Raw genomic sequence first — 24,717 nt, forward strand, 5'->3', positions numbered from 1 at the left:
ACCGACCTCTCCAACCTGCGTCCTATTTCACTCCTGCCATACATCGGCAAAATAGCTGAGAAGCACGTAAACACCTATCTTTCACAACATCTTGAAGCGACGGAGGGCCTGGACTATTCACAATCTGGTTTCAGGCCGAACCACAGCACCGAATCAGCCCTTCAAACAGTGACCAATAACATCAAAATGGCACTGGATGAGACAGCTCCATGATTCTGGTGTTGTTGGACCTCTCCGCCGCCTTTGATACGGTGTCTCACAAGGTGCTTCTTGAGCGACTGAAGGACGTAGGTTTGGAAGGAGCGGCTTTGTCATGGATGGAAAGCTTTCTATCTGGTCGCTCCCAAGAAGTTAGGCTGGGCTCCCACAAATCCATCTATAGGGAGCTCAATAAGGGAGTGCCACAGGGCTCCTGCCTGAGCCCAACACTATTTAACGTGTATGTAGCTCCCTTAGCCAACTTAGCAAGATCATTTGGGTTTACCCCGGTGTCGTACGCCGACGACACCCAACTTCTCTTTCCCTTCAAAGATCTGACATCTGCAATAAAAAGATCTTTTGCAGATGGCATGAGAGCCATTGCAGAATGGATGTCATCAAACTGTCTCCAATGTAATGTAGGGAAAACTGAGGTCATGCTGTTTGGACAAGCAGCAACCCACTGGTCACCAGAATGGTGGCCTCTAGAGTTAGGCCCTGCCCCCAGCCCTAAAAACACTGTTAAAAATCTTGGCGTGTTACTAGACCAGGCACTCACCTTTAAGGACCACGTAAATCAGGTGGCTAGCACCTGCTTTCGGGCAATTGGGATGCTAAGGAGAGTGTTCCCCTATCTGCCAGACTGTCACAGGAAAACACTTGTGCAGGCATTAGTCATCAGCAGAGTGGATTACTGTAACGGCCTTCTACTAGGAGCAAATGAAGGGCAGTTCAAAAAGTTACAGGTGATCCAAAAGACGGCAGCAAGGGTAGTCCTTAATGCCCCCCCCCCAGGACTCCCTCTCTCCCGCTGCTGACCAGACTCCACTGGTTACCAGTGAAGAAACGAGTGCAGTTTAAGACCTTGTGCACTATTCATAAAAGTGCAATAGGAGAAGGTCCAAAATATCTGGCCAAAATCTTCCAGCCATATGCCCCTGGGCGAACCCTGCGCTCTGGTAACCTGCAGCTTCTGCAGGTGCCTAGAATAAAAAAGTCCAGACAAGGAGGCCGAGCACTAGCCCATATGGGACCAAAGCTCTGGAATTCTTTACCCCTCGAGATGAGATCACTCACCAGCCATCTGACATTTCGAAAGATCTTAAAAACGCACCTATTCTCCAGTAATTGATCTCTCCCTGTTAAACTATACCATCTTATCTGACCACAGACCATCTGAAGTTACGTTCTTTCTGGCAAAGCGCGGAGATACCCCTTCGGGGGTCTATTCAGGCGCTATAGAAGAATATAAAATAAATAAAAAAATAAATAAATAAATTGGCGTACAAGTTTTAGAGGGAGGAGGCAGTAGTCCAGAGGACCCTTGCCAAATCTCACTGAAATGTTTGAAAATTGAAAACTTTTTTAAAAAAGCAGGCCCATTTCATTTAAGGAAATCCGGCTGCTTTAAAAAAAAAAAAGTTTTTATTTGTCAAAGACAATCAGGGGGATAGTGTGGTCTGCTGAACCTTGCAGGCCACCATACCTTCGATTGTGGCCAATCAGAGTGAGTCACAATTGTGTTCGACCTAATCAATATTAATGAGGTAGATTGAACTACAACCCACTTGGATTCCCTATGCTATTAACCAGACCATAATAAGAACTGCCAGTAGTAAAGGGATAACCCTCTCAACAAGTGGAGAAATCCTGACCAACAAAATCACGATGACCTTCAAAAGAAATCCATGGCTGGACCAAAGGAACATGTGACTGCAAAGTACAGTATCCAGACATACAATGGGCACATATTATGCCTATAATTAACTCTGTTTTTATATTTGCAAAGATTCATCCAACATCGGGTTTTAAATTGGGTTTTAATCTGGAGATTCCCGTGTATAAGCTAAAAAGAATAATATATATATTTTTGTATTTTTGCAATGTTGCAATGGTTTTAAGTAACTATGCAGGAAATAAAGAATCTTGAAATTATGCTATTAACCGAACTTTTAACTTATAAGTTAATTCGCAATTGTGACTGCTTTTTGCGACCAGAACAATAGTACTTCTGCCCTTCCTCACTCCTGTCTCTCACACTTCCTTGTTCTGCTGGCCGGTCTCTCAAGGCGAGCCTTCCTCTTCACACTGAAGGTTCTTGCCTTGGGAGACACCTTCCAGGCTGAGCTTTGAATTGTGTAGTATGTCACAGTTGATTTCTACCTCTTGTGAGTTCTCTAGTGAATATTCTTGCTACCACTCCTAATATCCCCCGAGAATACCAGGCTACGCGTAAAGATGGCTCAGTGGGTAAGCCTAGGCTGCAGAGGTCTGTGTGTTACTTTTACACAACTCAGCCCCTCACCTTCCTGGAGACAATACAAACGACTATGGTTGAGCTGGGTATTAATTATACCATTCATAATTGAAATGTCATGAGACAGTTCAGTTTGTGTTGCACAGTGCAAACAAATAGAGCATCATTATAACTGTTGTTGCCACTAATGACAGCCATGGATCTTCCATTTTGTTGTTGAAACCTCAGTCCTCAGTCTGTGTGACTTTTGAATTTGTAACATGATGAGGCTGCCATGTTCTATTAATAGGATTATCCGGTCTTGTCACTTTCCTTTACACTCCTTGGCACAGGTCTATATTTCTTTTCTCTCTGCTCATCATCTGGGCAATGCCCCCACGCCACCAGGCTCACAACATTCTGCAAGAAATTGAAGACCTACAATAAATAAAAAGAAAATTAAAAAAAGAAATGCAAGACCTGGCTCTTTGACTGATTCTAAAGACCTTTTCCACGTATTCAGCGCCTAGAGACCCTCACGGGGGGCTAGTACGCGCTCTACAAATATTTTTACATTACAATACCCCTGGGTTTAATTTAGAGTCGTGGAGTCGGTGTTAAATACTCTTTCTATGGCGGAGGAAATTCGGCTGGAGAATTCTTAAAGAGATATAGGTTTTTCTCCACCAATCGGAGGATTACCATTACCACTGGGGTCCAAGGGCGATATGTATCATAGTTCCGTTTTGCGAATTCTAAATAGCGATTTTTAAGGAATCGCTATTTAGAATTCGCAAAACGGTATGTTTGTAGGAAATCGCTTATTTATAGCGATTCCTACACATTCCTAAATTGCGATTAGCAAATTGCTAATCGCAATTTTCCCATTCATTTCTATGGGCCAGGAAGCCCATAGGAATGAAGGGGATATTTGCGATTATTTTCAAGGGTGCAGGGGTGTCACAAGAACATCCTGCTGCACCCCTGAAACTGACATGTGTGGGCATATGGCGCACATACATGCCCTAAGGGCATGTATGAGCGTCATATGCCACCTTTGAATTTTGAATAAATTGCTTATTCAAAAGAATTCGCAACTTACCACCAACTAGAAGTTGGTGGTAATTTGCGAATCCTTATGGCCATTTTTGGATTGATTTTTCTTTGATACATTGCATTTAAGGAATCGGCGAATTTCGGCCTTTGCGAATGCTAATTTGCTTGATACATATCGCCCCAAATCTGGACCCTGTGTCCTAAGTATCTTGATTCTCAGAGTAGACTTTTTTTTAATGAGGTTACCATTATGTCACAGAGGTCTATAAAACACCAGTAGCAGCCATTTGGCGTTGCAGCGTGCCAATTGTATTTTTAATTTTTTTTTAAAGAGTTTTATATAGCGCGAACTTGACCCGAATCGGGTATCAGAGCACTTTACATAGCACCAGTTAGATTAGATGAGGTCTCACATTCATTTTTGTTAGGCACGGTGATTTGCCCAGAATCACAGGATGTTTTTGGCGTCATTACTGAGACTCGAACCCAGTGTTCCCCAGGTCCGAGGTCGAGCGCCCTAGCCATTAGTTTTGTTTGTTTATTTATGTACTTACCTCCGTTAGGCCGTATGCTGGAGTTTACCACCCCCCACCCGGCCTCTCCCCCCCCTGCCCCACCATCCCTCAGCACTCCGTCCGGGAGCCGCTACTGGAAAACGCTGATGTCAGAGACGAGACGATGCAATCAGTGATGTCATCAATGTCGGATGCGGAAGCCCAACTGCAGTTTGTGATAGCCGGAGCCGTGCTAGAATTTTATAAAATGTGTGGTGTCACAAGGACAACCCTCTATGCCCGCGGGGACCAAGGGACCATACGTTATATGAATATCTAATTATCAATGACTCACTGTGTTCTGGTGTTTTTTGGTGAGTCATTGATTAATACACTCAGTATATAACACACACAATAGTGTTTTGTGACACAGGCTGATGGTTGGTCTGGTTTCTGTCTTCCGAAACATGTAGATAATAAGCCAGATGGCTTTGTCCTGGGTGAGACCCTCCCACTCACAAGGGGCTGAAACGTCGACATACATCTCCATTAGTTCCATGATTATTTGTAATCTCCATTGTGCTATGTTGTACACACATGCTTGTCTGTACAACTTGACTTAGGAACCAAGGACGATCTATTGTGTCTTTTGTATATATTTTTATGTTTGTAAACACACTTAAGTACTGCGTCATCTGCACTTTGTATGAGTCACACTATTATTTGCATTTGTATTGGAGGAGAATGTATAATAGCAATAGAAACCTGCCTGGTCTCAGAGCCTGTTTGATACAACTCGAATTAGAACCTTCCATTAGGCTGATATGAACAGTACATTTAGGGCCTCGTTTACGAGGTTTTGGAGCAGGGCAGCGCCGCAAGGAATCCTGCTGCGCTGTCCTGCGTCAAAAGAAAAGGGAAGGAACACAGTGCATCTATGAGATACGGCACATTCCTGTCCTTTCCCCCTGCGCTGGCGCACAATGGGCTGCCATCTGCCAATGCTGGCACTCTTGCGCCATGGTGCAAGTGTGTCTGCGATGTTGTGGAAAATTAGTACGGTTTGGTAAACATTATCTGCGCCATCTTGCCTTTTCCCCTGATGCCACACTTTTTGTCGTGCGCACCCGCCATTTTAGGTGCCTCGATCAGAACCACCCTCTGCACGCCACTGGCCCCCAGCACAGCCCTTCACCCTCACAAACCCCCCACGCACTAGCCACCCCCCGCTCTCACATGCCTTGGGTCATAAACCCCTCTTCAGCGCAGCTCTGCCTCAGAACCCCATCCTGTTCCCAGCGCGACACCTCCCTTCATTCCTTTCATGGTCCCAGGCCCTTTGATACAAACCCCCTTTTCCTGTGTGCCCGTTTGTCTTCCTCGTTCCCAGGCCGCCACCTGGCCCTGCGGATACTGTTTATTGCCCCCCCCCCCACGTACAGTAGGAAGCTTCCCCCATTAAAGGACCCTCGAATTGATCAAAGCCCCCACCCTGTGATATCCGATCAACCCCACACATTCCGTGAATCGGCGGAATGTCCAGCTGCGCGATAATCATCACCTGTTGTGACCGGGGTGGGGACTTCAACTGTAAATGTGTGTGGGAACGGGCCTGAAGGGGAGATTCCGAGGATGTCCTTTCATACTTCAAAGCATTACAAGAATGTGTTACCTGCAATAAAATTCATAAACTGTGTATAAGAGGCCAGGCCTCAGAGATGCGGTTAGAGCACCTCGTGACGATACTGGCTGTCTGAACTGATGTGTTCTCCTCCGGAGAGAATAAACCTTGTTTCCTGCCTTCCAGTCTCCAGCGCCTGCCTCTTCATTGATTAATATTTTGTGGGTTAAAGAGGCGATACCGCCGGGCAAATATTGATTGTCCCAGACCTGTTTTTACAATTGGCGTCCCAAGCGTGGGGCCCATCAGCGACACGTGGATCCAGTGGGAGAGGTCCTGACGACAGAGTGAACGACTGCAACGATCGGGAGAGCTCTTGCCCAATAGACCCTCGTCTGGCAGCCGATCATCCGAACTTCACTGGTTCCGAACAGACCTCTCTCGAGTGATCTACGGTCCTGACTGGGAACCATCAGGAGTGCCGCGAGGAATACGAGGAAAAGAGGACGATCGGGCGCTGGATTCGGAAGATAAGAAACTGTCCATACGGTCCGGGTAAGGTCGTGTAAACACGACGAATTGCGAAATGATTGTTTTGTTGACCGGAAAATACTAGTATTACTCTTTGTTGATTTGTTTGGAGATTCACTGTCTGCAAACGGAGAAACAATAGGCTCTCTCTCTTTGCAAACAGTGAAGGATAGGTAACGCAGCCAGCGCGCCTATCTTTCTCCCCCACTGATTGATTATTTGTTCACGGATTGTTTTCGGGAGATTTTCCCTCTCCCACACTGATTAATTGTTTTTGACCCCGAACTACTGTTCGCGGATTGTTTTCTGGAGATTCTCTGTCTGCAAACAGGAAAGAACAGGTTCCTCTTTGCAGATAGTGAAAGGGTAGAGGACGCAGACCTTTTGCGGGCCTACTTATTCTCCCCACTGATTGTTTATTGACTGTTTTGATATTGGTTCATGAGGTATTCACTGCCTGCAAACAACGTAGAATAGAAATATTCTGTCTAGTCTTTGCACGCAGTGATAAGATAGGCAGTGCTGACTTTTTGTCCTCGTTGTGAGCCGTCATGTCTGTCTTCTCCCCACTGATTGGTAGTTGGTTCAGCCCGGACCGTTTATTGGAGGTGGACCATCTAGCTCCGCTGGAAGGCACCCCTAATAAAGACATGTTCACAAAGTATGGATTAGTTACCATAGCCTATAGTAAGCTGTGGCACAGGTATACCAAAGAAAATCAAGAGAAACAGTGGCCACTGATAGGATCCTTCGATCTTGATAAAATAGAAACGTTAGAAATAGCCCTTTGTAATAATAAGACAACGCCTATTATGCTCGACAGTCTCGGTATGTGGCGCAAAGAAGCAATGCAACGAAAGAAAAGAGACGAAGTCAGAGTAGGTAAAGGAATATATCGACAGGACAACCCCAAGACACAACGACCCGAAAGTAATCCCCCGACACTACGCACAGGACGACCAGACTTAGGGCAAAACCAATGTGCTTTTTGTAAATGTTCCGGGCACTGGAAAGCCCAATGCCCGACTCTACTGAACGAGGGTAGGAGCAGAGGGCCGACAGAAATAACAGGCCGGCAGAAAGGGAAAAGGCGTGAGACAAAGATGAATCAGACTGACACGGACAGGCCAGATAGAACCACCACGTTTGATTATGCCCGATGGCACAGATTTCGCCAGACCGATTTCAGCGACATGTTTGAGTCCTCATAGATCGAACAACGCTAAGACGAGAAACCCAGTCTAGCTCTAAGTTACCCGGTGACGAACCCCGTACTACTGCTACTGTTCCCTACCACAAAAGAAAGCCACCCTTTTCGGATAACCTACAGAAACAATACACAGAGTAGTCTCGGACAGATTAGTATACATTCCATTAATGAACTCAAACTTCGAGTGCAATGGGACTGATTACTCTCTGCTGCCCCCCCACTCTGTAAAAAAAAAGGAGCAATTACAGGCCTGCATAGACAACCCCCCATTACCCAGACATGTCTGTCCAAACAAAATACCTACCCCCACTCCGGAAGTTCCCGAAATGCCGCAGGTCACCGGTCACGCCCATCCGGAAGGTGAAACACACAGCACGTGTGGGGCGGGGCCTGCTGACAGCCATCGATCGAAAAGATCGCCAGTGGGATGTCCAGGAGGCACCACGGGCCCAGCATGAAATGGCCGTCCCATCCTCTTCTTCGTGGGGTGGCGTCCCCCGGGCCACGAGTAGGGAGGGGGCGGATGCAGATGACCCCCTCCCTCGTATCTCCTGGTCCGGCCATCACAAATACCTCCGCTGAAGAATTGGTACGGGGTGGGCTGGGAGGGAGAGGCGACGCGAACAAGCCTCTCCCACCTCCTCGGATAGGAGGTTTCCCAGCCCCGGTCCGGCCATCACAAATACCTCCGCTGAAGAATTGGTACGGGGTGGGCTGGGAGGGAGAGGCGACGCGAACGAGCCTCTCCCACCTCCTCGGATAGGAGGTTTTCCAGCCCCGGTCCGGCCATCACAAATACCTCTGCTGAAATTGGTACAGGGTGGGCTGGGAGGGAGAGGCGACGCGGACGGGCCTCTCCCACCTCCCCGGATAGGAGGTTTCCCAGCCCCCGGCCTGGCACCGAAATCCTCCAGGCAGGCGGCGCCCATACTTGCGCAGCACAGGACATGCCACGGCGGCGCCCATACTTGCGCAGCACAGGACTTGCAACGGCGGCGCCCATACTTCCGCAGCACAGGACATGCACCGCAGGCGGCCATACTTCCGCAGCACAGGACATGGGATGGCGCCGGCCATACTTGCGCAGCACAAGACATACGATGGCCCTCAAGTGTACTTGTGGAGCACGGGATGTGGAATGGCCATCATGCATGCCCATGAAAGAGGGCAGCGTGGAGTGCACCGGGAGAGGGAGACGGCGCGAACGAGTCTCCCTCGCCCCCCCAGGTGGGGGCGCCACAACTGCACCCTAGCCGAATGTCCTGCTCCTACGGCACGGTGTTCCATTTTTTCACCCCAAAGGGCCTCTTCCACTCTTGCAGACTCGACGAAGGGCGGCTGCTGCAGGGTCTCAAAATGGCGTCTGGGCCCCCTGGAAGGCGGGTCTAGGCCGCTAGAGTAACTTTGACCAGCAATGTAACTCGGACGCTTGCCCACCGGGGCACGAGCCCCCACCTCCGACAGCATCCCCACAGCCTTGAAGATTCTAAAAAGGTCCCCGGAGCCCTCGGCCCCTGCAGGCTTCCGGTGAGGAACAACTGCCTTGGTCGCTAACGAAATAACCACGACATAGCCACCCCTTCTGTTAGCACGAGTTTTTGAACTGCCGAAAAGGACTCTGGTCCAACCGCCGGTTGTGGGAAACATTTTGTCCCTGATGCTACTTCCGGACTAACCCGGCCCCGCCCAAAATGGCGCCGGTGTCAATGAGAACTTACGAACACCTCGTGGTGTTTTTACTAATAAGACTTGATGTTCTGAGATATGTATATGATCCTTTGTACACTTGACGAAAAAGAGGGAGGGTTCACTCGACGAACATGTAAAAGGACCCCGTTAAAAATGTTGTTTTCAATGTACGATTTATTATGATATTATTGTAACTGATACATAACCTCGCTTACGACACACGCCCACGGTATGCATATAGAAAATTTGATTGCAACTAGTCTGACTGTGCTTCCAATTATGAAATGAATGCCCCTTGATCCCTCAACTATTGATAGACCTTTTTAGTTTCCTGCAAATGACTAAATAAACCCTTTTAAATGTTTTTAATGCTGCAAAATACCCCCCCCCTTACTGTACGTGCTTCAGCCACCGCCGTGTCCGGCCAAATACGATTGCACCCTCATATCTACATGCTGAACGATTGTGCAAATAAAGGTTTTCCAAACTATGAACAGGTATTGCATGCTTTTTGTAAAATGTGGGATCAGCGGGAGAGTTTTTTTGTGCGCTCTGCTTTGTTCTCTTTTTAAGGTTATTAAAAGACGGTTGCTCAGCCCCGGATTGAGGATCGAATCTAAGGCACGATACTCTGCCCCCGAATATGCGACTGGCTCAGGAACCAACGCAGGGAGAAGGACCTCGACTTCTGAGGACGGGTAACGTGAAGTGGTGTAAATGATAGATTGTTATAAAGGTACGGCACTCAAAGGTACTAGGGAACAGAGTTGGCCGAAGAGCTGATATGCCTTAGAACATCACAGCGTTGGAAAAGATTTAAGGACCCCGATAGCTAGATACATCTACCAACTAGATACCTCGCACTAAGTGCCTCTGATTTTTAACGTTTCCCTACACCCGACCTATAAGGACACACTGCCCCCCCCTGGCTTCAGAAACCAAGACCCCAGGGATTCTATCCCGAGGAGATAAGACGAGTATGTGGTAAGTAAAGGACTTTCGTGCCCATGCATTTGATATGCTCGAATGTTGTCCCCCTCCCTTCCCCTCTTTTCCTCCCTCTGCAGGTTACATTGGAATCACGACTGAGGTATGGTGAAGATCTGAAGCCTCGCCATGTCTGATACATGAAGCGGACTAACGCTGCAAGGTGGCACCTAAGCACGCCCACAAACTGCTCTTGTAACGAAAGAGCCAATAAATTGTATGATATGATGAAACACGATCACCCCTAATCCGTGTTGCGTGAATGGGCACATGTCACGTATGTCTGAAACTATGAGAAAATGTTTTTATGCGACTGAAGCGTTGACTTAACTAGTCAAAGGACCGAGAGTGCGAGAAGTGCGACACAATGGTGCCTTTTACTCAATGCATGTCCCCTGTACCCGGCCTAATGCTCGTCCGTCCCAAACTGCATGCTTTCGAAATTCTAACACAGACCCGTAATGTCCCATGTTGTGTAATGCGCTGAATAGCCTATCTTAATACACGGCCACTCCCCATGTCGCACGTGTACTATTTAGCCTATTGTTGCACATCTCTCTCTCTCTCTCTCTCTCTCTCTCTCTCTCTCTCTCTCTCTCTCTCTCTCTCTCTCTCTCTCTCTCTCTCTCTTTCCTCCACACTCTCACTCTTCCGAACGACTAGCACCTAATTGGCAAACCGCCACCCCTGGTGCACCATCCAATTGGCTCCAAATACCGCAAGTATTTGCACAAAATTTGTCTTGAATAAAATCACCTTGGTGCCATGTCACTACCTCTCCTTTCTGCTAAATATTGACGAAACCTAGAATTGGCCAAACAGGAAAGGACGGGTAAGACGACTGAGGATCCCTAATCTGACCCGTAGGAAGGGAACTACATGTCAGTGGCTTCTATGATAAAAGAAAAATGCCTCAGATAACGCGACCTTCCCGTCCCGAATTGTTTCAATACCCAAACCGTAAAAGTGATCGAAACATCCCCATCTTCCCAGAACGCCCTCAGTTTTGTATCAACTGCCCTGGACGAGAGTTTTAAAAATGTCCCTCACCCCCGGTTGTAAGAGATGGGTCGACTTACGACTAACACAGGCCAGCCGTTGTTCCTAGAAATGATTTGTTGATGAGCAAGCTACCGAGTTTAGAATTCGAGAAATGTCACTGAACGCTTACCAACTGAACTGTGGCCTTCTGCTAGATAACGCCCTCATGACACAAAGCAAGACGACAGTCCCTCACCACAGTTTGCTATGTTCATAGTTGTTTCCCATAAGATCCCGGTTTTTAATGAAGTAGTCAGGTTGTAAGAGACTATGTAGGAATTAGAATGATGTTTGCAAAGCTAAGATTAGACCGAAATGAAGAAATTGTTGCAATCAACCCTGTTAAAAGTAAAATGTTTAGCTGAAAAGTAGGATGCATTGATAGAATGGAAAATTGTTTAGCCTATGTTCGTTCCTCAGAAAGATACCTATCAGACCATGGTGATAGCACGTTGCACTTTTTCGTAAAATATAAAGCCCTGGAGAACGGTATAGCTTCGTAAGGCTCGTACTAGGAAAGTGGGTCTCTGCCAGAAGAACTGACGTAACTGTAATAAACAAAATGCAATGAATAAGTACCAGATCTCGTACCACGACAATGAATGTAACACCAACAAACACCAAAGAAATAGTTACGAAGGAAAGTTATAGGAAATCCAGCAAGCCCATCATCAATTATTTATATGTTGGTTGTGAACCCCAATGTAACGGATGTTTCTCATTTGCTTGGAGCTGGGAGAGAAATAGACTTATGTGATTACCTTCCTCTGCCAATTCTCTAAAGACTGTCTTTTCAAACTCATTTAAGGGTACCACTGTCGGAGGAGAGAAAGACCGGATGTGGGAGCACGCGGCCTGACTACAGATCGTGGAACATCTGCGACACTGGCCAAGGCGAGACCGCAACAGTAAGGAGTCACAGGACGAGGCACCGTTTCCGACAAAATGAGAGGAAAGGGCTGACCTGATGCCCCTGCTCGACGATCAACATGTGCCGAAAAGTCCCCGCTCTCTGAACTCGGTCATGGACCCGCCTACCTAAAATTTTCCGTCCCTCTGGTCTGTTCCCGATCTGGCCCTGCTCCATCCCCCTTTTCCTCCGACCTACCCTAAGGACTACTCACACACACACCCTTCTTCCACCTGAACTCTTTGACAATCGACTCAAAAGGACACAGGGCGAAAAGGACCTTTTTGACCAGGAAAGCGAGGAAAAGGTCATGCCCTGCAACGCGGGACCTAGAATAGAGCTGGACACGTAGCTCCACCGCCGGTGCTCCACAGTGCCAACAGAAAACGACAAAGAATGCTGAGAACTCACTAATAATGGTCCATGACAATAGGACTTCCCCTTCGAACAATGACACCTCTGATTATCGTTTTTGCTACGTCTCATTTCTCTCCCAGCCACCATTGTATTGATTATGCTCCAACCGAATACAAAAAGAACTCACATATGTAATAACCTATCCGTTCATATTCCGAATGATTATAAGCATCTATGAAATGTACCCAACGCTCTCATTACAGAATCGTTTTTTTTGTCCGATATTGCATTACTATGACTTTCCTGCAAACGAGCTTATCGATAGGCCCGCCTCCTAAGATGAAAGATTTTAAATGTAATGTTTATAGCTCCTTCACCTGGGTTCCTACTTCTTTACTTATGACCACCACAGTAGGCATGGATAGGAAATAGGCCAGCAAGATGTCTTGGAAATGTTAAAGGGAGGACTGTGGAAAATTAGTACGGTTTGGTAAACATTATCTGCGCCATCTTGCCTTTTCCCCTGATGCCACACTTTTTGTCGTGCGCACCCGCCATTTTAGGTGCCTCGATCAGAACCACCCTCTGCACGCCACTGGCCCCCAGCACAGCCCTTCACCCTCACAAACCCCCCACGCACTAGCCACCCCCCGCTCTCACATGCCTTGGGTCATAAACCCCTCTTCAGCGCAGCTCTGCCTCAGAACCCCATCCTGTTCCCAGCGCGACACCTCCCTTCATTCCTTTCATGGTCCCAGGCCCTTTGATACAAACCCCCTTTTCCTGTGTGCCCGTTTGTCTTCCTCGTTCCCAGGCCGCCACCTGGCCCTGCGGATACTGTTTATTGCCCCCCCCCCGTACAGTAGGAAGCTTCCCCCATTAAAGGACCCTCGAATTGATCAAAGCCCCCACCCTGTGATATCCGATCAACCCCACACATTCCGTGAATCGGCGGAATGTCCAGCTGCGCGATAATCATCACCTGTTGTGACCGGGGTGGGGACTTCAACTGTAAATGTGTGTGGGAACGGGCCTGAAGGGGAGATTCCGAGGATGTCCTTTCATACTTCAAAGCATTACAAGAATGTGTTACCTGCAATAAAATTCATAAACTGTGTATAAGAGGCCAGGCCTCAGAGATGCGGTTAGAGCACCTCGTGACGATACTGGCTGTCTGAACTGATGTGTTCTCCTCCGGAGAGAATAAACCTTGTTTCCTGCCTTCCAGTCTCCAGCGCCTGCCTCTTCATTGATTAATATTTTGTGGGTTAAAGAGGCGATACCGCCGGGCAAATATTGATTGTCCCAGACCTGTTTTTACAATGTAGGGGTGATTATTTGCAGGAAGGAGCACCTTCCTGCACAACAACAATCATGAGACGTGATTTCCTCTTTCTATGTGTGCTGCAGAATACAGCGCACATAGAAAGAGGAAAAACGAGGAGAAATAAGGATATTTCTCCTCATTGTGCCTCCCTAATGTCACCCATGGGGTGTTAGAATCGGATGCATTCCCAGGTTTACGATTTCTCGTAAATCTGGGGATTCTTCAGATTCCATGTGTGCTGCAGAATACAGCGCACATAGAAAGAGGAAAAACGAGGAGAAATTAGGATATTTCTCCTCATTGTGCCTCCCTGATGTCACCCATGGGGTGTTAGAATCGGATGCATTCCCAGGTTTACGATTTCTCGTAAATCTGGGGATTCTTCAGATTCCATGTGTGCTGCAGAATACAGCGCACATAGAAAGAGGAAAAACGAGGAGAAATTAGGATATTTCTCCTCATTGTGCCTCCCTGATGTCACCCATGGGGTGTTAGAATCGGATGCATTCCCAGGTTTACGATTTCTCGTAAATCTGGGGATTCTTCAGATTCCATGTGTGCTGCAGAATACAGCGCACATAGAAAGAGGAAAAACGAGGAGAAATTAGGATATTTCTCCTCATTGTGCCTCCCTGATGTCACCCATGGGGTGTTAGAATCGGATGCATTCCCAGGTTTACGATTTCTCGTAAATCTGGGGATTCTTCAGATTCCATGTTTGCTGCAGAATACAGCGCACATAGAAAGAGGAAAAACGAGGAGAAATTAGGATATTTCTCCTCATTGTGCCTCCCTGATGTCACCCATGGGGTGTTAGAATCGGATGCATTCCCAGGTTTACGATTTCTCGTAAATCTGGGGATTCTTCAGATTCCATGTTTGCTGCAGAATACAGCGCACATAGAAAGAGGAAAAACGAGGAGAAATAAGGATATTTCTCCTCATTGTGCCTCCCTAATGTCACCCATGGGGTGTTAGGATCTGATGCATTCCCAGGTTTACGATTTCTTGTAAATCTGGGGATTCTTCAGATTCCATGTTTGCTGCAGAATACAGCGCACATAGAAAGAGGAAAAACGAGGAGAAATAAGGATATTTCTCCTCATTGTGCCTCCCTGATGTTACCCATGGGGTGTTAGAATCGGATGCATTCCCGGGTTTACGATTTCTCGTAAATCTGGGGATTCTTCAGATTCCATGGGCGTTGCATGGGCACACCCACAGCAACAGCCGTGGAACCACCCTTTCATGCAGTGTTTTGCGTGAAAGAGGCACATATTTACAAGGTCAAGATAAAAAAAATCCACGCAAAGTGGCTTTATGTGGCCTTGTATATATGCTGCGGCACATTGTGCTACCCGAGCTTCAAAGAGTGACGCTCGGGCAGCACAAAAGTACCGCTAGGGACCTCATAAATGAGGCACACAGTGTAGATTTCCCTTGATTGACACAAAGACGATTCCATTTCTCCTAAAGCGCCCCATGCTGGACTCTGTTTATATAACATAAGATTTTCAGAATAACCGTTGTTCAATTTTGCTTTTTTTTAATCATGAATGGATATTCTTAATATGGAACTTAGACACAACGCACTTTGACATTGGTGGAGGTCAATATAGCCTTTGAGGACATTTTTCCCAAAACAACTTTCCTATTTAAAGAAACATGTTCACAGCTGTAAACTTGGTATGTATTTTATTTTCTGCACCTTTATTGTACTCTAAACATCTGTCTCAGTGGCAACATACATTATACAGATCGAAACTTAAGAGTACTTCACCGTATGGTGTAAATTAATTAATATCGATTCATTTAGAGAAGTGCTGTGGAGTAAAACATGCAAAGAAACAGAATCAAGCCCCCATCTATATCGAAAAACAGACATTTAATTGGACTGAAAAATTGTTACAAAGTTAATTCCAGGAAATGTAAATTGTTTATGGTTCTGCGCCCGAGGCACCCCTGTCATTTTTTGACCACAACTCCTGTTTCAGTGATTTTTCCACATATATTATAGCGCTAAATCCATTTTATAGTCTGCTGTTTTTAGACGTTTTTTTCCTGTTATATAATGGCTGTGCCATTATTTTAATTCCATGCTGTCCAATAATTGTTTTTTAAGTGATTTTTAAGTGGACAATGGAAATGGTACGCAGGAAGGCGTGCCTAAACTTATTTTGTATAACTATACACCTCACCAGCCCACATTGGAAGGTTAAAAGGAAGCCGCATTACTAATTGCCCACACTTTGGGGCTGATTCACAGAACTAACTTAAGACAAAATCCTAAATGTACTACTTTTGGTATTCACAGAAGACATTTAGTAGTAGTAAAGTTAGGATTTTGTCTTAGGTTTGACTTAAGACATACTTAAGACAAAATCCTAACTTAAGTCTGTCTTAAGTCTGTTTTAAGTCTGTCTTAAGTCTGTCTTAAGTCTGTTTTAAGTTTGTCTTAAGTCTGTCTTAAGTCTGTCTTAAGTCTGTCTTAAGTTTGTCTTAAGTCTGTCTTAAGTCTGTCTTACGTCTGTCTTAAGTTTGTCTTAAGTCTGTCTTAAGTCTGTCTTAAGTCTGTCTTAAGTTTGTCTTAAGTCTGTCTTAAGTCTGTCTTAAGTCTGTCTTACGTCAAACTTAACACAAAATCCTAACTTTACTACTAAATGCCTTCTGTGAATACCAAAAGTAGTACGTTTAGGATTTTGTCTTAAGTTAGTTCTGTGAATCGGGCCCTTTCTGCCTGGATTTGGGTTTGAAATCCTTCCCGAGACGTGCACAAGTTCTGAATTGTTCTTTCAGCTTTGTGTGGTATTGTTAACAGCACGGCTTCACTTGCAGTGTCCTCCGGGCCTTTGCCATGTTGTGACACGGTGCCAGACAGACCGTATCAAACAGTGACTCGCCTGGGGGAAGGTTCAATGGTCTGTCAAAAGGATGCACCAGGAAGAGATCATTGGAAAAGTAGAGCTGCCAAATGTTGTGTTCCATTTTATGAGTTGCTAGGCTAAGTTAAGCTATATTCTAGACTGGAATGTGCCCCCTTTGATGGGAGATCCCTAATGGACAATATACCAGTGGCTCCAGACAATAAAGTTGTGCACTTGGAACTGTGTCCTGTCGTGTGTACACAAACACTAAAGATCACACGGTAGAGTCGGAAGTGACGAGGGACTGGATATGAAACGAGAGAGCACACGACCAGAGAACATCCAATGCAGGCACTCAGGGGGCAAATGAACATACAATCCATCACCCAGCACACAATAAGACTATTATGGGCCCGATGTAGGTAAAAGGGAATTTCCGATTCCAAAATACCGAGGCGGGCCGATTCGGTATTCTGAAATCGGAAAACGAGATGTAGGAAACAAACAGCGAAATAATAGGGAATCGGTCGGCATCGGTAATGTGAATCGGTACGTACCGAATCAGCACGGACCGAATCGGAAAGTACCGAATCGCCTACCACCGATTCGGAACTAGCCGAATCGGCTACCACCGAATCGGAATTAGCCGAGTCGGAAAAATCAGAATCGGCAATTACCGAATCGGAGGTATGAAAACACACCCATGGCCAAAAAGCCCATAGGAATGCATTGAAGAAACCGAATCGGCTATCTCCGAATCGGATGATACCGATTCGGATTTTACCGAATCGGTAATATCCGATTCGGAGATAGCCGATTCGGTAAAAGCCGCTTCAGCCAATGAGGTGGCTCCCCCTCCCAAACAGGGAGTGGCAACCCTGGCAGGTGCAGCCAATTAAGAACTTTCTGGAGAGCCAGCCTGAGCTGAGCAGTCACAGTTAGCAGCAGTGGGAGTAGGAGGTAGTGAACTGTTCAGACCAAGATGGCAAACCAGAGTGAGAGCCAGAAGTCCAGCCAGAAGAGGAAGCCTAAGTTCAGCAGCACCGAGCTGCAGGTGTTGGTTGAGGAGGTGGTGAGGGTGCACCGGCAGCTATTCGGAAAGCTGTCCCTCAATGTGCCAGAAAGCACCAAGAGGAGGCTCTGGAGCGATATCGGTCAGAAGGTCAACGCTGTGGGTGTCACCCCCAGGTCCCTGGATGAGCTGAAGAAGCGCTTCTACGACATCCGCAGCCTGACCAAACGGAAGATGGCAGAGATCCAGAAGCAGGCTGGAGTCACTGGTGGTGGCAGGAACCCGGCGCCACCCCTCACCGAGCTGGAGGAACTGGTCTCCAGCACCATTGAGAGGGAGAGCGTGACCGGAATTGGGACCCTGGACAGCTCAGCCAGAGCTACAGCTACAGGTAAGAGGCATGCGCATCAGGACACACCCTACCAGACACCTCCCCATTAGACACAATGCATAGCCAAACCCCAGCACAGTACTGCAACCAACATACAAGAGACAAGCATCATGGTACATCCAGTCAGCAGTAGGTATCAAAATATGGCAGTGCAGAATCACAAGACATGAAACAGTGGAACACATTCTACGGAGATGCTAGGACATGTGGAATGCTTTAATTGTACTGACTGTAATACATCGGTACTCTATTTACAAATGCTTCTTTGTACCTAGGGGCACCATCAGGCGGACAAACACTGCCAAAGGAGGCAGCAGCACCATCTACCACTGCACTCGCAGGGCCGAGCACGAGTCAGGCTGCCGAGGAGGAGGAGGAAAACACAATAGGCCTGGATATTGAGGGAGACCTGGAAATTGACTTTGATGCACTTAACTCCCCACAAATGCAAAGCACACCCTCCTTGCAATTCTCCCCAGAGAACTCCCCGACAAGGGAGCTCTTTCCACCTACACCAGCTCCTGCCACTGTGGCTCCAGTACACCCTGTCCTGGGAGCAGGGGCTCAGGCCCCGGCCAGCACCACACCCCCACCAGTGGCACCCCAGCCCACGCAGCAGGCGGGCAGCAGCAGTACCCGGCGCCGTGCCATTCCCACCACTGCAGACCCAGCACGGGAGGCCAGTGTGTTCCGGGGCCTCGAAGGCAATATGGTGAAGATCCAAAGGCAGCAGGCGAAATCCATCATGGCATGCCAACGCCAGCTCCTGCAGCACAACCTGCAGATGGGGGAAATGGTGAAAGGATTTCAGGCCTTTGTGGCTTCCAACAAGGAGGCAGTAGCAGGTTTAGGCAGGCTAACCACTGCCATCACACAGTTATGTGGCAGAATGGAGGAGCAAGAGGTGGTGCGCAGGCGGGATGCCCGGGTGCAGAACCGCTCCTTGAGCCGCCTTGCTGCAGCAACGGCACAACTCTGTCAGCGTGGTGCCAACATGGAGTCTAGTCTCGCTCAAAATACCGCAGAGTTGACAAGGGGAATGGCCCGCATCACGACAGCAATGGAGGCCTTGATCATCTCTAACACTGCCGCAAATCCTGCCCTGGACCTGGGGGATGCTGGGGACAGCAGCAGCCGCAGCAGCCCGGCCAGCGCTGCGTCAGAGCCACGCAGGAGCACCAGGCGCTCCGCAGATGCCGCTGGTCATTCTGAAGGGGGTGAGGGACACCACAGTGGGGCTGCAAAGCGCTCAAAGAAATAGCCTAGCAAGGGCGGGTGAGGCAACCTGGACCCTAGACTTTTGTTTTCATTGACATTACACCTTTTTTTTGTTGCACATCAGTGCAGTAACTGTGTAGCAACAGTATTAAAAATTGCTTATTCAACACAACCATTCACCTGTCTGTGCATTTGTACTCACTCAGAAATAGTTTGCTGTTATCTCCTCACGTCTATATCTCCCATCACTTGGCGTACACACCCCAGCTGGCTGTGTTAGTGGCACAGCTTCGTCGTCATCATGGTCCTCGTAGTCACTCAACTCCACCTCAGTGCCCTTCTTCACCGCAAGGTTGTGTAACATTGCACAGACAGCTATGATTTTGCAACAGGTGATGGGGGTGTACTGCCTTGCACCTCCACTCTTGTGCAGGCATCTAAACCTGCTTTTCCAGATGCCGAATGTCCTTTCCACAACATTCCTGGTGCTTTTGTGGGCACGGTTATACCTCCTTTGGCTGGGTGTAGAGGGGTTGAGGTAGGGGGTGAGAATGAATGAACGGAGGGCATATGCACTGTCGCCTAGAAGGAAAAGGGGTAAAATTACTTACATGCATACATGTATTTCACTTTGCTGTTTTTGGTTATGGGGGGCTGATGATGTGTCTCACCTAGGAGGTATCCTTCTCCAAATTCCCCAGCCATCAGCCGTGCATAGATGCCGCTCTGTTGGAAAATGTAGGAGTCGTGGGTACTACCCGGAAATTTTGCTACCAGGTCTGTGATGGTGCATTTCGCATTGCAGATCACCTGTACGTTGATGGTGTGAGTGGACTTCCGATTGCGGTAGATGTATTCTGTGTCAGATGGTGGGCAAATCGGAATGTGTGTGCCGTCTATGCAGCCAATGATGTGGGGGAATCTTGCCATCTGGTAAAAGTCTGCTTTGGTCTGTACAAGTTCTGCCTGGGTTGCAGGGAAGGAAATGTAGTGGGCCATCCTCTGGATCATGGCATCAAGGAACTTGTGGAAGAACCTTGACAGGCTGCTCTGGGTCACCCCTCCTGCCACAGCGACTACACTTTGGTAGCTGCCAGACGCCAGCAGGTGTAGGCAGCATAGCACCTGCACCTGCACAGGGATTGCGTGTGCCCTTGGGGTGGGGTGCTGCAACAGGGGTTGGAGGTCCCTAATGAGGTCTGTGATGGTCTCTGAGTCCAGCCTGTACCGCTGTAGGATCTCTGCATCTGTCAGCATGACCAGGGTGATACGTTGTCTGTATACCTGCTCCTCTCTTTGCCATTCCCTCTCTCCTTGCTGCTGTAGCCGTAGCCGCCTCGCTATGACATAAAAAGCTGCCATCCTGCAAGTTGCAATGCATTTTGGGGCTGTTTTTATGGGTTGGAGTTGGTTACCACCTGATCGTAATCCATGGTAATTGCCGAGTGGATTCTACCGATTTTGAGCCAAAATCGGTGTTTCTGTGTCTCCCTACATCTCCCCATCTGTCCGAAGCGGGGATTTTCCCGATCGGTGAATCTACCGAATTGGTAGGTTCTCCGATTTGCCTTCTGTCCGATTCGGTGTCTCTACCGAATCGGTACATGCACCGAATCGGCTTATGTCCGAATCGGTGTCACTACCGAATCGGTACATGCACCGATTCGGCTTATGTCCGATTCGGTGTCACTACCGAATCGGTACATGCACCGATTCGGCTTATGTCCGATTCGGTGTCACTACCGAATCGGTACATGCACCGATTCGGCTTATGTCCGATTCGGTGTCACTACCGATTCTGTACATGCACCGATTCGGTGTTTGCATCCGATTCGGTGTGTTACCGATTCGTACTGTATCCGATTTTCGGTATGTACGTATCGCATTCTTTTACATTCGGTAATCATTCCGATTCGGTTTTCGCTCCGATTTGTACTTTTTTTGTGCCATACATCTCGATGCCAGTATACCGATCGGTAAGGGCCCAGATTCGGTATTTTCGGCCGTTACCGATCGGTAACGGCCTACCTACATCGGGCCCTAGTCTTAAACACACAAAGGACAACAGGTCAGGAGGGATATTAAACCGCAACTCAAAACACCAGCGTGTGAATTAGACACGTGACAGACTTTATTACCATTTGTGATTCAGCTGTGTTACCATTTTTTTTACTTCAGGGCAGATGCACTATTTACTGGTTGCAAAAAAGTGCATGCAGGCTTTATAGGTTAGAAAAATACTGTTCACAAATTGTGACCAGTTTTTATCCGACTAGAAAATATTTTTATGGACAGGCCTACGTAGCGTTAACTCGGTTCGTTCGCAAAAAAGACAGAATTGTTTTGACTCGTAATTAGTGTTCATTAGCTAGGTCACAATTTCTGACTGAGTCTGTTTGTTCACAATCACAGGGATTGGATCCTGTGAAGATTAGCAGGCCACCATGTCTGTCACTGATTTTCATTGAAGTAAACTTTTTTTTTTTTTTTTGAAAATCTTTATTAGCATGTAGGCATAATATACATTTATTGTTTTACATTTCAAGGTTTTACTATCGCATTCACAGGACACCTTATTTGGATGATGAGGTTGTAGTATCAATTCCATATCTGTGTCTCAGTACTCCCACCCAGAATCAGTATTTGTTCTTCTATATAGCCTTACATTAGTTAACAGAGTTCGTCAAATTCGGTATATGATATGTAACCTAACAAGAGCATCTTCCCTTATAAATTCAGGAGAGAGCCCCCCCCCCAAACTTAAGTCATCACTCTTTAATACGTCTCTTCAGCCCTCCTCTCATCAACACGTCTCCCAGCCCCATTACATTTCACAAGCGAGTTATTTCAATACGTCGCTGCATTCGGCCCTTTTTTATAGTGATTCCCTACTCTACCCGTTACTCATCCTCCCCCTCAGAGTCCTGGTCGTCTCCTTCTGGTAGGGGTTCACAAATCTCACCCCTATAGAAATTCCATGCTGCCCACACCTTGTTCCATTTGCGGGGGGGAAGCTCGAAGTACATAAACCGTTCGTTCCGTGACCATCAGGATATCCATGTTTTTAGCCCATCTGTTCACAGTGGGTAAATCCGAGGCCCCCCACTTCTGCGCAATATCACGCTTCGCCACCATCATGGCCAGTGTAGCCCAGATTATCCCATACCTATCCAGGTCATTGGGGTCCCAGATGTTCAAAAGGCATTTACGTGGCTCTGGTAAAATGGAGACCTTGAGTGTTTGGGAGATTGTGCGTACTATTCGCCTCCAGTATTCCTGTATGTGCGGGCATTCCCACAGGGTGTGAAATAGTGTTCCCACCTCCCCGCAGCCCCTCAGCGTGTATATCACAGATTTTGACCAGTTCAGGGTATACCCCGACGTCCTCCCGTGCGCATTGCAAAGTTGCAGCAGGGCTGGAATCCCGTCGTCAGGCTCAACCATGTAAATGAGCATGTCATCCGCGTAGAGGGAGATTTTATCTTCCCACCCCTCCTCCCATTTAATGCCTTTAAATAAGGGCGTTGTTCTAATCATGATTGCTAAGGGCTCGAGCACCAACGTGAAGAGCAAGGGCGACAAGGGGCATCCTTGTCTTGTCCCTCTGCTCAACGGGAACGCCGGCGAAATGTGGCCATTAGCCACTACCTGCGCCACCGGTTTTGTGTAGAGGAGTCGTATCCAGGCTATATATTTCGGGCCAAAGCCCATACGGGCAAGCACTTCAAAGAGGTATTCCCATTCCACCAGGTCAAAAGCCATTTTGGCGTCTAGAGAGAGAATCACAGCCTTCTCCGATAGGAGGTGCGAGCGAGCCAGTACTCCGTGCACCCTCCGGAGATTCAGCGCTGTACTCCTATGGGGCATAAAGCCCGATTGGTCGGGGTGGATCAGGGTGCTCAGGTGCGGCATCAGACGGTTGGCCAGTAGTTTAGCCAGTACCTTGGCCTCCACATTAAGCAATGATATCGGGCGATATGAGGTGCATTCGGTTGGAGGTTTCCCTGGCTTCGGTATAGCTACTATCGTGGCCATGCGCTGATCCAGCGGCAACTCCGCCTTCTCCCTACTCTCCATGTACATGTCCAGTAGGGGTCTACTAAGTACTGGGGCCATTGACTTATACCATTCCACAGGCAGTCCATTGGGACCCAGTGCCTTGCCTGATTGGAGTGACTCAATCGCCAGTTGGATTTCCTCTTCCGTTGGGTCTGCCTCCAGTTCTTGTTCATGTTCCGGTGTAATGCTAGGGAGGTCAATGTCTGCTAGTGACATTGCTGCCGTTTGTGCAGTGACGATGTGGTCTGGGGTGTATATGTTCTGAAAATGTTGTGCCAGAGCGCGCACAATGCCTTCTGGGTGTGTCAGTTCTTGGCCGTCAGCAGTGCATAGCCTCTGAATACCTCTTGCGCCTCCCCCTCTCCTGTCCAACCATGCCAGCATCTTCCCTGCTTTGTCGCCCACATCATAAATTCTATGTAGAGTGTTCGTGACATAGCTCTGTACTGTCGTTTTGAGGTGGGCCTGGTACTGCCTTTGGCGTAGCAGCAGTGTGTGTGTTGTAGCCGGCGAGGGGGACGCCTCATGAGCAGTGTTTGCCTCCTGGAGTGCCAGTTCCACCTCAGTTAGTTCTCGCCGGGTATCTCGTTTGTGCCCTGTTATGGCTGCTATTGCAGCACCCCGAAGGACGGTTTTATAAGCTTCCCATAGAAGCGAGGGTGAAGCCACCGTTCCATTGTTTTCAGCAAAATAATGCGTCGTCGCTAGTTTAAGTTTCTGCCGAATTTTAGGGATTTTTAAATAATTGGGGTAAACTGGGTAGATTCTGGCGCATTTCTTTTCTCTGGTGGTAAGTGTCAGAACGATTGGAGAATGGTCAGAAATGCCCCTGGGCAGGATGTCTATTGTGTCTATAGATCCTAGTCCCACCCCCAGAAACAAAAAGTAGTCTATGCGAGATAGGCTATTATGTACGGCGGAGTAAAAAGTGTATTGGGTCGCCGTGGGGCGTAGATGTCGCCACACGTCCACAACGCCCAATGCGTCTAAAAAGTCGGGGAGTGACGCGTTCCCTCCTGAGCGGGCTCTGATGGGAAAGGTATCCATCGCAGGGTCTATTATTGCATTTAGGTCACCTCCTATGATTGTGTCCCCTTCAGGAAGATCTAAGAGGAATTTGCCCAGGGCAGGCAATGCTACTGAGTGAAGTGCCGGGGGAATGTAAACTGATACCACATTAAGCGGTTTGCCCTCCCACTGGCCATGTATAGCTGCGAAGCGTCCCTGGTCATCTGTCGCGCAATGTGTAATTATAAAGGGCGACGTTTTTTTCAGTAGGACCCCTGTCCCCCTAGACCCAGAAGTGAACTCTGCATGTACTGCCATTGTGTATCCGCGCCTATCAAGCGCTTTGCTTGTCGTCCCTGCCAGGTGTGTTTCTTGGAGCATCACCAAATCCGGGCCCTGGCGTTTGATGGCTTGCAGGACCAGGCCCCTTTTAATTTTGTCTCCTAGGCCTCTAACGTTCCAAGTGAGCATGCGCAAAGGGGGCACCCCCACCGTTGCCGGGAAACCC

This window comes from Lissotriton helveticus, chromosome 11, assembly GCF_964261635.1.
Source record: "Lissotriton helveticus chromosome 11, aLisHel1.1, whole genome shotgun sequence".
Classification (NCBI taxonomy): Eukaryota; Metazoa; Chordata; class Amphibia; order Caudata; family Salamandridae; genus Lissotriton; species Lissotriton helveticus.